The sequence below is a fragment of the Parasteatoda tepidariorum genome, chromosome 2 (genome assembly GCF_982258835.1).
Source record: "Parasteatoda tepidariorum strain Cologne lab strain chromosome 2, Ptep-v5.0, whole genome shotgun sequence".
NCBI lineage: Eukaryota > Metazoa > Arthropoda > Arachnida > Araneae > Theridiidae > Parasteatoda > Parasteatoda tepidariorum.
The window spans coordinates 84,207,522-84,223,573 of NC_141756.1; the positions used below are offsets into that span (position 1 = coordinate 84,207,522).

Sequence of the window (16,052 nt, forward strand, 5' to 3'; positions counted from 1 at the left end):
AAACTAAATAAAATATAAACTCCAAGTTTGACAGGCATCACAAAGTTAGAAAGACAAGGTAAGGTTCAAGTTTTATTTTAGTACGATATTATTAATAATCAAACTAAAGGTATTATTTAGAATATTTTTTTTAAAAATCTTAAAAGTGTTTGGAATACTTTTTCTTAAATTTTCCGTAAAAAAAATAAATTGTATAAAATAAAAACTTTACTTGCTTGTTTTTCAGCCATTACAAATGATTTGGTGCATTTTAAACTTTAATTTTCATGCTTCAATATTATATTGGCCATCTGAAAAGAGATGAATGGTCATGAGAAACTCAACAGATTATGTTATTCAAAGTTGAAAGAATTCTAAAAAAAAATCTTTTTTGTTAAAAATTTCTTTACAAGAGATTGTATCAATTCAAAACTTTATTCGATATTTTACTGAATTTAAAAATTAAAAAAAATGATTCGGCATATTTTAAATTCCGATTTTATCAACCCTAACACGGTACTGGTTGCTCAATACGCTACCCAATGCAGATACATTTTATAGAGAGATTTTATAGATACATTTGCAGAGATAGCAATACATTTTTTTCATTTTAATTTGCCCAGCTAACATCTCTGCTAAAGAGTTAAAGGTATATTGTCATCTAACACACGGCACGGATTTTCTATCTTTTAATATCCTCTAACTCTAGAATTTATATTTCATTCTCCATTATATTCTCACTGTTATATTATACTGACAGTTTTCAAAAATCAAAAATTAGATTCGTCACGGATTTTCGATCTTTCAATATCATCCAACTCTTGAATATATATTTCATTCTCCATTATATTCTCATTGTTACATTATACTGACAGTTTTCAAAAATCGAAAATTAGAGGTAGAAAAATCGTTAAGATTAAAAATAAAACTTTAACGCATATTCGAGTTGCAAGAAATATATTTTTCCCCAATTATATATTTCTTCCAAATTTTAGACACCGTTTCAGAACAATTATTAAATGATTGTAAAATGATATGTTAAGCATTAAAAATTGTACTTTGCCAAAAAAGTTTTTAATATTTTTTATGCTTTTATATATTATTTTAATCTAAGATTAAAATTATTAAATTATATTATTCAAGAAATTTAAATATAAGATTAAATTAAAGCTCGTTCTAAACAAGAATTTATATATCACGAAGCTATACATTGTTGGAATTTTCGGTAAAATAACATGCTGTAGATAGTCCATCCGATTAAATATAAAGTTATGGTTAGGAAAATTTCTTTATTTTTAGGGTTTTGAAACCGTTTACAACTAATACGGTTTAAAAAGCAGTGAGTACAAAACTATACGGTTTCGTAATCTATTACAACTAGCGTATTTATTTTTTTTTGTCGTATGCCTATTTAGGCAGTGGGGGTGCGATGGTTCCTGTTTTTCAGCCATCTATGGCCAGGATTTCGACTTCTGCCATGCCATTCACACAACCACAACCCGTTTATACGGCGGGTCATATTCACACACAATGGAGAAAGGACATAGAACACACACAGAGAGAAAAAAAACATCCATGCATTGCCCGGGATTCGAACCCAGGACCTTTCTGAGGCAAGGACAGTTCCCTGCCCCCTGCACAGACCGGTCGGCAGCATAGTTTCTAATCCATAAAAAATAAAACTTAAACAGTTTAAGCCTTGTGTGTGCTGCGCCATTTATGCGTAAATGATAGTTTCGTATTCTAGTTGTCTAGGGTTACTGATTGATGAGTTCTGAACTCAACAAACTCTTCATGTATTGAATGAATGGATAAATTATCGTGGTATGAACGCTGGTATTCGAAAACCTGTTCAGCCTGTCTTGAGATTGGCCGACTAGCCCTCTCAGCATGAAACCAGCTACACGGAACTAAATGGCTTTAACGCCTTGACATACGTAGACGTCTGGGAGACGTCATTTGTTTCTTGTGTCTGAACAATAATTGACGTGTCTCAGACGTCTTCAACACAGAGATGCCAACTTGCTCCGGACAGCTAATAAATATTTTAAAGTGGTAGTTTATCAATTGTGATTCTTGGCTTATTAAATTCAATTTAGTGGATTTTTATCCACCACTATTTCTAAATAATTTGTACTCTTATAATTCACTAGTAGTTATGTCATGATGTATCTTTTAAAAAGCAAGCAAAAATAGTCAAATATTTGTAAAATTTAGTTTGTAGCTATTTACAGATTTTTTTAATTATTTTGGCGTGTCTAGAGCAGTTGGCATCTCTGTCAACATTTCGTTGCGAATTGCTGTTTACAGTGCAATCAAAGATCATTTCTATATCAAGAAATTAATAATTCCGCATAGTTCAGAGTTTTAAAATAATGTATCAAGGGGTTAAATAGTCTAGTTAGCGTGGATAGAATTCCGGTTGCTAAACCGCATTAGGTAAAAGCAATCAACAAGCGCTTTATTCTCACACTTAACAGATAATTTGAATATCACCGTTTTATGGTTATTTAACTTTTATAATTGAATATGCTTAAATAACAATTAAATAAATTACTATTTAATCCTATTTAATCATTTTAACGAGAAATTTCTCATAATGTACCATCCAACAAGTTAGATAAAAAGTTAAATTCTCAATACTCGATATTGATTTCAAGATTTTATTCTAGCTTTTTACGAGAACAAAAAATTACTTTAAGAAAAGAAATATTTAAGCTAGTTTTTTATTTGAATTGAAACTACTTATTTCAATGTTTGTTTTAAATTTACAAGAAATGCAAACACATGATTTAGAAAACATTAAAAAAAAAATTATTGTGAAATTATTTTAAAAATTGTGGCATAAATCTCATCATGACTCTAGACTGGCTCTTAATGGTTGATTTTACAATAGTAACTTTTAAAAAAATGTGTGGAAAACAAAAAAGTATATTTTTACATCTACCGACTATGTTTACATCTACCGACTATAGGCTAGGCTACCGACAATGTCAGCCATCATCTATCTAAAGGTACTAGAAGATAAAATCGAGCTAGTAAATTGGAATTGAATAATAGTAGTGGTATTTAAGCTACAATACTCCCCAACCAGAATGTTATTTGGGATAGAATTCATGGAATGGATATCATTAGTTGATTCATTGCTGTTGAATCCGGGAGAGCTATATTAATATCACTGGTGGTCACTCCTGTGTTGCTAATAGCCGTCGAGTGTGTATAAGTTCCTGTTGCCTGTGATCGAAACAGAGTAGCAACAGCGTGAGAAGCGCGATGTGAAGTCACAAGTAGCAAGTCAACTTTGATGTATCCCATTCATCAAAGTAGGCGCGTTCATATTACATCCGAAAGTAACCAATATGAGTGTAGGCTGCCGACAATGTCAACCATCATCTATCTAAAGGTACATCCATATAGAATCGAATTAACATGTTTTACATACTAGTGAAATGGAATCAAATAATTGTAATGGTAAATACGTTACAAATTATACTTAATCTATTTTTTTCCCAAAAAAAATTATAATTGGAATTAAAATAATATAATAATATAATTATAATTACTCTGCATATAATAATTTTATAAAGGGTTATTTAATAATTTTACTTAAGAATAAGCAAAATAATCAACAAAGTTATGTGATGGTAGTTTATGTGCGTAAGTTACATTATATCCCATGAATCCAGAAAGAAAAACTAAATAAATCATGAAATTGGAATGAAAATCCTCTAATTAGACATTCTTCGAGAATCTTTTTTTGGAAGAAAATCTAAGAGAGAAACATGATTTCGAGAGGCTTAAAGGGGAAAATTTTGTTTGCGTGGCTTAAAGCTTTTGTCGTCGAAATTCTTTTAATTTAATCTTTTATCAGAGAGAGGATTTTAGTTAAGTTAAATAGTTCGTAAAGATTTTTTCCTCTGTTAAAATTTTATTAAAAGTTGAAAATTTGTGTAAAATATAGCATTGTACATTATTTATTGTTAAATTAGGAAATGAGATTATTAGTAGTATATTTGAATCAGTTTCAATGAAAAACAACAATTTTACTACTTTGACTTAACACATTTTGACTTAAAACGTAACACAATTAATTTATTCAAAATTTAAAATTTTGAATCCGTGTTTAAACAGAAATTAACAAGTACAAAACTAACATTTAGAATCTCGAATGTTTGATTAGTTTCCTCATTTGAATATTTGAGTTACATTTTCAAGATTAAAAAAAATCCATTTTAATTAAATATATGTGCAATCGAAATTCACCAGAACGTATATGTTCATTCAGTTAGTGTAGGATTTTGTAACTAACTTAATTGTTATATAAATGGGGCTCTAAGAAAAAACATATGGTCGAAACTACCAGAATATGGTAAAATTTACCGCATTTCTGACTCACAAAAACAATTATAAAATTTAACAGCAAATGATAGAATAATCGATAGAATAAAAATAAAAGAGCGACTATGCTTGCTTTTAAAATATTAATGTAAACTGATCATCCGTTAACCATTTTCCTACGACCTATAACAAAGAAATGAAACACGAAAAAAAGTGCAAGGAGAAAAAAAAATATGATCGAGCAAGCAGAATGTAATAAAATTTACAGCGTTTCCGACCCTATGGGAGGAAATCGTTAATTTTTGCGAAGCACTTTGGTAATAATTTCGGTAAAATTAACAACAAAATATAACCTCATAATATGCAATAAAATTTCGTAAATATGGCAAAATTTGGTAATTTTATAATACCTCAGAGCAAGGTATAAAAACCATTCACTCGTCTAAAGTTACTTTTAAGTTTTGTTTTCTACTACATATTTGGTAATAGAAACTATAATTTTGGAAACTAGAATTTCTGGTAAACAATTAGCATACGAACGAAAAAAATTACCAAATGAATGGTATGAATACCATATATTAAAACTTTTATTACCAGATTTATGAGGTACAGTACTTTATGACAAATCTGGTTACTTTTATTGCCAGAATTACTATATAGTACAGTAATTTTACCAGATTTATTACTTTCATGCGTTACCCGTATCAAACTATCACAATTATACTTAAATACACGAAAATCCAATTATTTGATTAAAGGTTATTTAGATTTACTTCTTATTATCTCTTTTGTTTCTTGTATTGTGCGTTCTATGTTTATACTTAGTGTAAATGAATTTCAAGCAATTTACTCGCTAAGTTCCCGTGAATAAAAAGTTTCTGTTAGCGATTGAAAGTTTCTGTTTGATTGAAATGTGCGTTATAGAAAGTGGGTACCTCTATAGCAATGTTATTTTCCTTCTTTAACCGACAAAATAAAGATTTTTCTTTTTCTTTGGTGTCCTAGCGAGTGCTTGCGTCTATCCCGGATCTCCTGCTCATTCCAGCATTGCTTTTAGTATCCTCTGACACTACAAATATCATTATTAAATTATCTATGGTGATTAAAGGGGATACACTATGGTTCAACTCAAAGAAACTCTTTAAATCTGCCGTAAATGTAGTATGGAAGTTCGGAAAAAGGGATGCAGTTCAGGTACTGCTGGGACGTTAAAAGATAGGGCCTTAGAAAGCGGAATTATAGGTTCTTGCCTATGTTTGATGTGATGCGTCCATAGTCAAAACTGCTTGAATCACTATTTGCAGAAAGGGCTTCAGTCCTTTTCAGAACTTTTCTAATAAGAAATAACATTTGCTGGAAGAGATCAAAATAGTTTTTCTTCTTTTAACTGTTTACACATTCTGCAAAGAAATTGACTTAACTGAAGTTCATTCTGCATACAGAAATTAAAGTGTCATAGAATTCAGCAATGGTCTATTAAGCACCATGTTCCACAATGATATTGTCGTGGAACAGTTAGAAATAAACGTATGATCTCTTTCGCTCTGCGAGGGATTCAAAAGTATGGACAAATGGTTAATGTAACTAATTCTCTATAACCGTGGTTACAATAAAGTTGTTGTTGTTGTTGTTAATTTACGTCACACTAGAGCTGTACAATGGGCTATTGGCGACGGTCTGGGAAACATCCCGGAGGATGATCCGAAGACATGCCATCAAAATTTTGATCCTTTGCGGAGGGGATGGCACCCCCGCTTCGGTAGCCTGACGACCAGCGCGCGAAGTCGAGCACTTTACGGTAGCACAGTTTAACGAGGACCAATACCGCACACCCTCGGTCCCTACGCAGACTGATCCGAGTGGTCACCCACCCGCACGCTGATCGTAGCCAGTGATGCTTGACTTCGGTGATCTGCTGGGAACCGTGTCTTAACGATCAGTCCACTGCGGGACTACAATAAAGTTAAACACACCTACTACTTATTCCTGTGAAGTCGGTAATTTCTTTTCACTTAATTTGATAGTGGTAAATTCATAACAATATCCAGCAATCAACTGGTTCTGAAATATCGATTTATAGAATACTGTGTACTTCCGTATGCTTGAAAATTCAGGGAATTAGAAAAATCCTTCCTTTTTTTTTTACATTATAGGACACAATTTTTTAAAACTTTTTACAATTTATTTTTACTGATCGATGCATGTACTAAATGTGATTTTCATGTGGCTTTGTGCCCAAAAAATGCAGCTGCAGACACACAGGCTAAAATCAATTTTTGCTGAAGAATAAAAAAGTTTGTAGTAAAGTGAAAAATGACCTGAAAGCAGAAATTGCGTTTCAATATGTGATTTATATCCTTTCTACTAGTCTAGTGAAAGGAAACTAAAAGTAGGAGGTTATTGGTTGTCAGTTTTTGCTTTTTTAAACCTAGGTGCGAGTACAAAGTTTTTCTTTTTTATTCGAAAAAAAAAATGCAAACATCCTACAATGTAATAATATGTATTACTTCCAAATTATTATCACTTAATACATTATTTGTTATTACTACAATGATATGCAAAGGAAGCTTTTCCCGTTGGGGGACATATTTTTAGACTAGAAAAAATCTTAACCTTAATGTTTAAGTGTATTTTGAAAATCGTGTATCATCGACATATTTCAGATTTTTTTTAATAAAAAGTTTGCATCAATGAGAAGTTAAAAGTTAATAGCAGATAACTAGTAATATATATATATATATATATATATATATATATATATATATATATATATATATATATATATATATATATATATATATATATATATATATATATATATATATATATATATATATATATATATATATATATATATATATATATATATATATATATATAATGTTGAAAACAAATAAATTCTTATCTCTGTTTGGCTCGCTAGAAAACTCAAATTTCGAAACTAATATTTATAATTTTGTTTACATCTACGACTGCAAGCATGAATAGGCGTAAACTATAGAACAGTTTTATCTATCACTCATGGACTGCAATAGCAGCACAACTCAAAAAATTATGTTTTGAGGTAAGTGGTTGAAAGTTTTCATTTTGCTAATGAAAATGTATAAGAAATGCTTTAGTCTGCTTAAACGAAGATTACTTTCAAGTTGAATTATGAGTTGTGCTAGTATTGCTGCTGAAAAGAATGTGCATCTTCCTATTTACGCCTGTTCTGAGTCCGAAACGCGTGTTTTTTTAGTTGTGTCACTATTGCAGCCCATGAGCGATATGTTTAATTTTAAATTCATGTCCAAAACAAATCAGTAGGTATACATTAATACACCAAAAATAAAAATAATTGAGGTAAGCCATAAAACTGCTTAATCCTTTTCGCTCTAAACTATTAAATTGTAAGCTAATAGATTCTGAACTTACTGCTTCTTAAGCTTACGACTCAAAGTTAAAGAGAGTCAGCTTTAAGGCCATGCATTATATGCATAGAATTAGTTTTGAGTAATTATCTTGCAAAGATTTATTTGCAAAATTGAATCATATAGTATCATGAATTTACAATATTCTTTTGTAATACTTCCTTCATAGACTAAGAACAGTTATGAATTAAGTATTTCTGCTTTTTGAAATTCATATTTCAAATGAACTACTTGAACAATTTTTCTCATTGATCATGGTTACCGAGTTTCATTGTCAAACCTCGAATTTCAAGTGCATTAAACAGCTTATTGAGTAGTTTCTAAAAGAATTAACTAGAGTTTGAAAAAGATAGGAAAATTTTATAAGCCCATTATTCTGTAATATGTAGTTTAGTTTCTACAGTACTATTTAAAATTTAAAGTCAATATAGTATGTGGAAAAATTAACTGTTTTTTCTTGAAATAGTTAGACCCAATAAATGTAAAGAGTAGAAGCTTTCGTTTTCTATTCACTATGTAGTTAAAACCCTCTTTCTGGAAAACCGTGTAAGCTGTGCGTCAAAAGTTTTCGGAGGTCTCTCTCCAAACTAAAAAAAAAATCTATGGTCAAAACTACCAGAATATATTAAAATTTACTGTGTTTTTCGCTGTATAGGGAAACCAAAAGGTTTGGAAATTTTTACGGAAGTGCTTTGGTAATGATTTTTGAAAATTTAACAGTAAAATATGATTTCATTATATGGGGTGAAATTTGGCACTTTTATCATGATTCCTTAGAACAGGGCATAAAAACCTTTTATTCGGTGCAATTTACTGTTCACTTAATTTTTTACCAAATGTGTTATAATAAAAGTTATAGTTTTGAAACCCAGAATTCTCAGCTTACTTTTACCATATGAATAAAAATTACCAATGAATGACTTAAATACAGTATAGTTTTGTTTGACTAACGAAATATGCATTTTCTTTTAGCCAAAAATGTCATTAACATATAGTACTGCAGTTTTACAGTATTTTTTTCTCTGTAAGGCTATGATAGAGTGATTCATTACTCTTACTTTTTCGTTTTTTTTATTTCGTTACTTTTCTCTAGAAATATAGAATTTACTCACAAATGAAGTAAGAGTTCAAATATTTTTTTAAAAAAATCTGAAATTCAAAGTAAGCCGTACTAAATAAACGGTAGTATTAATAATGTACTAATAAAAGCAGTACACTCATTAAACAGTACAATGTAATTCTCATCTTAGATTCCCAAAATATTTTTTAACAATGTGCGAATAAAATTTAATACTACTGTTTTTTTAAATAATTAAAAACATTCATATGATTAAAGAGATTTTTATTTTCAGGATGAATTGTGTTCTCAGAAACATTGTAGAATATCCGTAAGTTATATTTTTATAGAAGTATTATAGCACAAAATTCCTCAAATACAAAAATCCTTTAACCATTCATGCATACTTCCGTAACAATATTATTCCGAGAGAAAATTCCTGTCTTGTTCGTTTCCTGGAAAGTTAAGAAATCACGCACAGAACAGGATCGCAATCCTTTTTTTTCTTCTTCTTTTTCTTTCCTTTCCTTTTTTTTTTTTTTTTCTGATGTGGAGTTTTGTTTTACCATATGTCAGGTGAAGAAAAAATACGTTGAATTTTGAAAAAAGATTTTTAAAGTAAAGAAAGTAAGGATTGAAAAAGTCCTGTCTGAGAAATAGTTTGCTCTTGTTAAATCTTAGAGTGAGAAGTAAGATTTGTTTGATGGATTGAAGGAAGGTAAATCATAAATCCATCAAAATTTCGTAAAGAAATGCTGTAGCATTAAATTTGAAGTAATATTTTTAGTTTAGTAGTATATACAAAATAATTTGGTTTATATAAAAAAAGTTTCTACATATGTAGAAATATTGTTTTGCAAGTTTCTGCAAAACAACACGTTTCCGTAATCTTGACGAAAAATATTTGCTTAAAAACATTAACCAAAATAAAGGAATTTTTTAAAAACCTTGTTTTTCAAGTAAGCTAAACAAGAAGATAAATTCGTTTTTACCATAACTTAAGCAAAAGGCATGAGAGAGTTTTACACATTGGCGAACTCTTATTGCGACACTGATTCATTGCATGTTTTTTTTTTAATTTCACGAGTAGAAATCTTTTTTTTATCCTTTTAGTTGACTTAAAAGGTATGCAAAATAAAGGCAAGCAACGTTAAAGAGCTCAAAAATATTTATATAATACAGACAGCTGTTTCGGATGCTCAAAGGGCAACTTTCATCAGTGCAACAGAAAGAAATGAGAGAAAACAAGGTAAATAAGAGAAAGGTGACGTCACAAGAGAGTTTAACCCTCTTTGTGGCGTCACCTTTCTTGTGACGATAAACCGTCTTGTGACGTCACCTTTCTCTATATTTACCTTGTTTTCTCTCATTTCTTTCTGTTGCACTGATGAAAGTTGCCCTTTGAGCATCCGAAACAGCTCTCTGTATTTTATAAATATTTTTGTGCTCCTTAACGTTGTTTGCCTTTATTTTATATTTTAGCACAAAGGTCGCCCACTTGTGTACTTAAAAGGTATGGTTGAAATTAACATTTTTTGCACTAATTTTAGTTTTGTATTTTTGTTTTTTGGAGACAGAATATTTATTTATACACTGAGAAATAAAGTGTGACCATTGACAGCCTGAAAACACTATGTAAAATTTTGCATAAAATCACAATACAAAAATGCAGCATCCGTAAAATCTATTTTAGTACCTTTAGTAATTTTTGCCATAAGCACTTAGATCATAATCTTTAATGAGATATTTATTTATTTTCAATGATTCATAAGTTTTACAGTAATATTATACAAACCGCAGTATATCAGATTTTTTGTTCCGCCCAGTTTTACAGTAAAAATTAATTTTGCAGTAAAAAGTACGGTTAGATTGAATACTGGTACTTTTTATGCCACTTCTGTACAGTGCAATAATGTTAATATAATTTTTTATCCACATAACAGTCATTAAATGCTTATGGCAAAAATATTCTTAGTTATTACAAAAACAGAAGAAAAATATTTAACAAATTGTGAAGAAAAAAATCTCGACTCTTTATATTTTTGCTAGCTACTTTTTTAAATTATTTTATAAGCAAAATATTTTATTTATTCTATGATTACGACAATTCTAATAATTAAAATAAAAATATGCGGTATTTATTTTATTTTATTTTTTAATTATGGCTCTTAGGGTCACGCTTTTAGTAATGTATATGTTACCGGCAAAGTTTGAAATCCGGCATTTTATAGAATGCCTAGGCATTGTATATAATGCCTAAAACTAGCCGGCAATGTATGAAATGATTTATATTTCACACATTTCCTAGGCATTCTATAGAATGCCAAGTGAGAAACCGGCAAAGTATAAAATCTTCTGTGGCCATGCTAGTAAAAGTGATGAAATGGATATTTTGTGCAATATTTGTTTCCAAACTGAAAATAATTGTGACTTAAATGTGAACTTTTTATACGAAAACTTTGCTTCCCTTAATAATAAAGGCATAAATTATGTTTTGTACAACTTTCATTTTTCTTTACGCATTTTGAATAAGTTTTTTTTTATAGCACTCTCATCATTTTTTCAGAATAACATTTTTATTTTTGAGAAATGCACATCGTTTACATAATAACCTCATCAGGACGTTTTTTTTCATACTTTGCCTAAATAGCATTTGTCATTCTATAGAATGCCTAGGTATTATATACAATGCCTAAGGAAAGAATCAAATACTTCTCATATTTCATACCTTGCCGAAAAACATCCGTCTTTATATACAATGCTTAGGCATTTTATAGAATTCCGGTGTTTCATATTTTGCCGGTAACATATACAGTAAAACCTTTTTTGTGCGGTGGATAGGGACCGCATAAAAGAAATCGCACAAAAAAAAATTAGAAAATTTTATAAATTCTGACTAATAAGCAAGTTTGTACCATATACCACCAAAAACTTTTTTTATGCGGTTGATAGGGACCGCATAAAAAAAAGTCAAACTCAGAAAATACTTCAATGATTTATGAAATAAATAAGAGAATGCTTTCAATAAAATTAAATAATTAAATTAGACCTAAAGAAATTTTAAAAATATTTAATTCTTCATTGTACATATACATGTAGAAGTTTTCAAATTATACGTTAAATAGTTTGCTGCTGCTCGTCGTAATCCAGAACGCGCATCTTCTTGGAATGAATTTGTTGAAAATCGCTTGAAGATAGGATTTCAATTGATTTGTTTTTCAGTACCATAAAGTCAGTGATCAGATAAAATAAAATAAAAATCATAAAAACTACATATAAATAGAAACAAAAGTAATTAATTTTTTTACCTTTAATCTCACTACAAAATGAATCCTTAATCTAATGAATCGTGTATAAAACTCTGAATACGAAGCGTATAGTATTTGAGATACACGCAGACGAAAATTTACAAAATAAAAATAACGGTTTAAATTTAAAATACTAAGTATTTTAACACAGCAAACGATTTTTTACTGATGTACTTCAACTTGTTTAGCGTAGAATAAGTTTTAAACAGAAGAGAAAATGGAGTTGACGATAATAAATGAACTAATGAAAGTAAATAAACAGAGCATCGCGAAGTTCAGATACATCGTTGTCAAGGAGACCACGTAATCAGAGTTCGTCCACAACATGCATATGCACATTGATAGGAAACATTAAACTGGTTCTAACGCCGTTAAGATTCATATACCGCATAAAAATAATTCGCACAAAAAAAATCGCACAAAAATAAAATCGCATAAAACCAATCGCACAAAAACAGAATCGCATAAAAAAGGACCGCACAAAAACAGGTCTCACTGTACATTATAACAAACGTTTTACCAAATAAATGGTTTTAATGCCCTGCTGTAAGGTATCATAAAAAAATTACCAAATGTCACCACAATTACTAAACTTTATCACACATTCCAAAACAATATTTTATTGTTAATTTTACCATAATCATTACCAAAGCGCTACGGTAAATATTATCGAGCTTTATGGTGTTCCCCCAGAGACAGAAACACGGTAAATGTTACCATATTCTTGTATCTTTGACCGTACGTTTTCTCTTAGTTGACTATTTCAGTTAGTCAAACTTTTAATTCAAGCCGTAGGTGAAATTCATGAAATTAATAGTCCCCAATAGAGAATTTTTTTTACCAAATAATTTCACAACTTTTCTTAAAGCAATGCTAATTAGTTGCTGTGAGCCGTGATAGCTCAGGGGATAAAGCGTTCGCCTTCCAATGAGGTGAACTGGGTTCGAATCCCACCAATGGCTGGTAGATACGAATCCGCATCCGGCTTCCACCAATCACACTGCTGACATGAAATGTCCTCAGTGGTAGACGGATCACGGGACCCTTTGCCGTCAGGCTAACCTTGGGAGGTTCTCGTGGTCTTCCTCTCCATGTAACGCAAATGCGGGTTAGTTCTATCAAAAAAGTCCTCCACGAAGAAATATTTCTCCCAGTACTAGATCCAGGAGTTCCCATGTCTTCTGGATTAGGTTCAAAATTACAAGGCTACGTAGATGAACATTTAAAGTAAAAATAAAAAAAAACATTGGGTCGGCTGTTCAACGATGGTTATAAAATAAAATAAAAGAATCAGTTACATTGCCTTTCATGAAAATAAAAGCTTCCACACGATTCTTGATACAAGTAGTCAGTCTCAATGCACAGTACAAGAAAAGTTGCTAGCATGTAAAATTTCACTGATATAGCACTGTTGCAGCCGATGGGAAATGGTCGACTCAAGTAAAAATACGTAATCTAAAACACATTTGATGATTTTATTAAAAGTGCAGTGTAGAATAGAAGCTTTCTATAAGCTGTAGTACGACAGATGGGTGGTGCTTAAAAAATACAGCACTTCTTGTTGATTTCCCCAACTGTGTTGCTTTTGAGTTTTGCAAATTTGGCCAATACCTAACAGTTTAAATCGGTGACACGTACATTCGATGTATTATAATGAACATCATATAAATTGTTATGTTCTAATTGTAAAGGAGTATTTGATTTTAGACAAAAAACTTTTCCCTATAGTTTAAAATTTGAATCTGTTGGGAAACATGCATATTAATTTCGGAGAAAGGCATTTCTGATACTCATTCATTTATTTATTTTTGAATGATAGAAAATATTACTTTGCACACATTAACAGAAATTCTTCATTAATAAATTGTACATTTTTTTATACTTGATAATTTATATCCGTCGTTGAACAGCATACTCAATTTTTGGGTTTACGACTACTAATGTTCAACTCCGTAGCCTTGTTATTTTGAACCAATCTAGAAGACAAGGTGATTCCTGGATCAGTACCCCCAGGGATATTGATTTGTTATGGGAACATGGAGGACTTTGCGACTCGTCAGATTTGACGTGCATCAGTCACCATTTACTACAGGGCTGGCTGATATGATATTTTATGTTAAGTATGATAAGAGTATGATATTTTAGTTAAAATCGCACAAATCAAATTTGTTCGTCATAATGATAATACTAAATATTTTTTATGAAATTCCTGATTAAAATTTTATACTTAGCCAGAAAATAGATGTTTTTAAAATATTTTCATTATTAACAAAATTTATAAAGTGTCATTTTAATTTATAAGATATTCAGTTTAGTGGTAAAGAATTATTTTCCCAACTGTATTTCATTATTTTAAGAAATCGAATTTCAAAGAAATTTTTAATCAGGTGAATTTTTAATATCTTTATTTATTTAGTTGTCTATACAATAGGTATCAATTACGTTTGAAAATATTCTTAACAAATACCAAAACACATTCGAAGCTCAAACTTTAATAATTACGAAGACGAAATCTTCAAAGAGGCATAAAAATAGTTTGTTTCTTTTTACTTTTTTTGAAAAATGTTCATATTCATAATAAATTTAAAATACAAACTTTGAAACTTAACGAAAATAGATTTTCATATACATCAGAAAATCATTTTTAATTAAAAAAAATTTTTTTTTAACAATTTAGAAATATTTCTATTTAGATAATTAGTTTTTTTTTTTGTTTAATCCTTTGAGTTGCTAAGATATCAAAAATATTTATTTAACGCTTGAATAGTTAAATAAACGACTGTTTTATACTCTATATCTAATAAATTAATAAGTTTATCTAATAAAAAAGTAGTTTTAAAGAGCTTCAAATCTTGAGTTAAACATCAAATGTTGTAATTCTTTACTCTTTTTTGTCAAAAATTGCTAGGATCTTTTTTTGTAAAAAAATATAACTTCAAATAATCTATTTACATTTTTAGCGTATTATACGTAAATTTTATGCCCTTCTTTAAAAAAATGAATTTTGTCAGTAACTTAAGTAAGATTAATTGATATTTTTAAAAGCCAAAATTTATATAAAAAAATAATTTTACGTCAATATTATATAAGAAACTAAGCTTATTAATTTTTGAGAAAAGATAAATAGTTAGTATTATTAAAATTCAGCAGTGCAACAGTTTTATATCATAACGTTGTACCATTTCGTAGACACATAACACACTCTTTATGAGAATCTGCAACACAGCAAGCAGATGTAATAAGCCATTAAAATTTTAGTTGATTGAAAAAAGTAGTTTTTTTAGAAACACAAATTGTAGTTATATCAATCGAAATTTTTGTTTATTTTCAATAAAAAAAGTATTGGTTAAAAGTGAGTTGACTGTGCATTTTTAATTTATTTTTTCATGAGCAGATGCATTTGTATCAAATTAAAAAATTAATAAACTAAAATTTTGATTTTACCCAGTTTATAAATTTCTTACCTTATAATAACATTTATATTAGAAATCATTTTACTTTTCGAAAATGTAAATTCGAGTAGATTTGTATACTATTTCGAAAAACATTCTTATTTAATTTCAAAATTTTATATTCTTTCAAAAGTATAGCAATGCTGAGAAAAAAATATTATTTTTAATTATCATTACAGGTCACAAAATCTTATTTAGCAAAAAAATAAATAAATAAATAAAATTAATAAAAAAAACTTCGAACAATTTTATGTAAAATCTTTTTAAATCTCGTTTGTAACCAAAAAAATTCAAAGTTTGAAAAATGTTTTAAAAAATGTTGCAGAAAGAATTTTTTTTTCTTATTTAATATAATCAAATATTTATTTTAAATTGAAATTTTCCATTCATATCTTGTGGCTGATAACAAATATATCTGATGAAATTTATAATTGATTCAAGTACTGATGTATTAAAAAAATTAAAAGTAGAAAAAGTTCATTTTTGTGATTTTAAAGGTTCGCCATTC

General features: G+C 29.2%; 1 long non-coding RNA gene across 2 annotated transcripts in view; it reads right to left on the reverse strand.

Moving 5' to 3' along the window:
- Positions 1–208: 208 nt before the first annotated feature.
- Positions 209–16,052, reverse strand: part of LOC107453683 (uncharacterized) — a 191,067-nt gene continuing 175,223 nt past the window's right edge. For both annotated transcript variants that reach the window (XR_015431427.1, XR_015431428.1), the window contains exon 4: positions 209–290. This is a non-coding gene — a long non-coding RNA (uncharacterized LOC107453683). The remainder of the gene's footprint in view (positions 291–16,052) is intronic.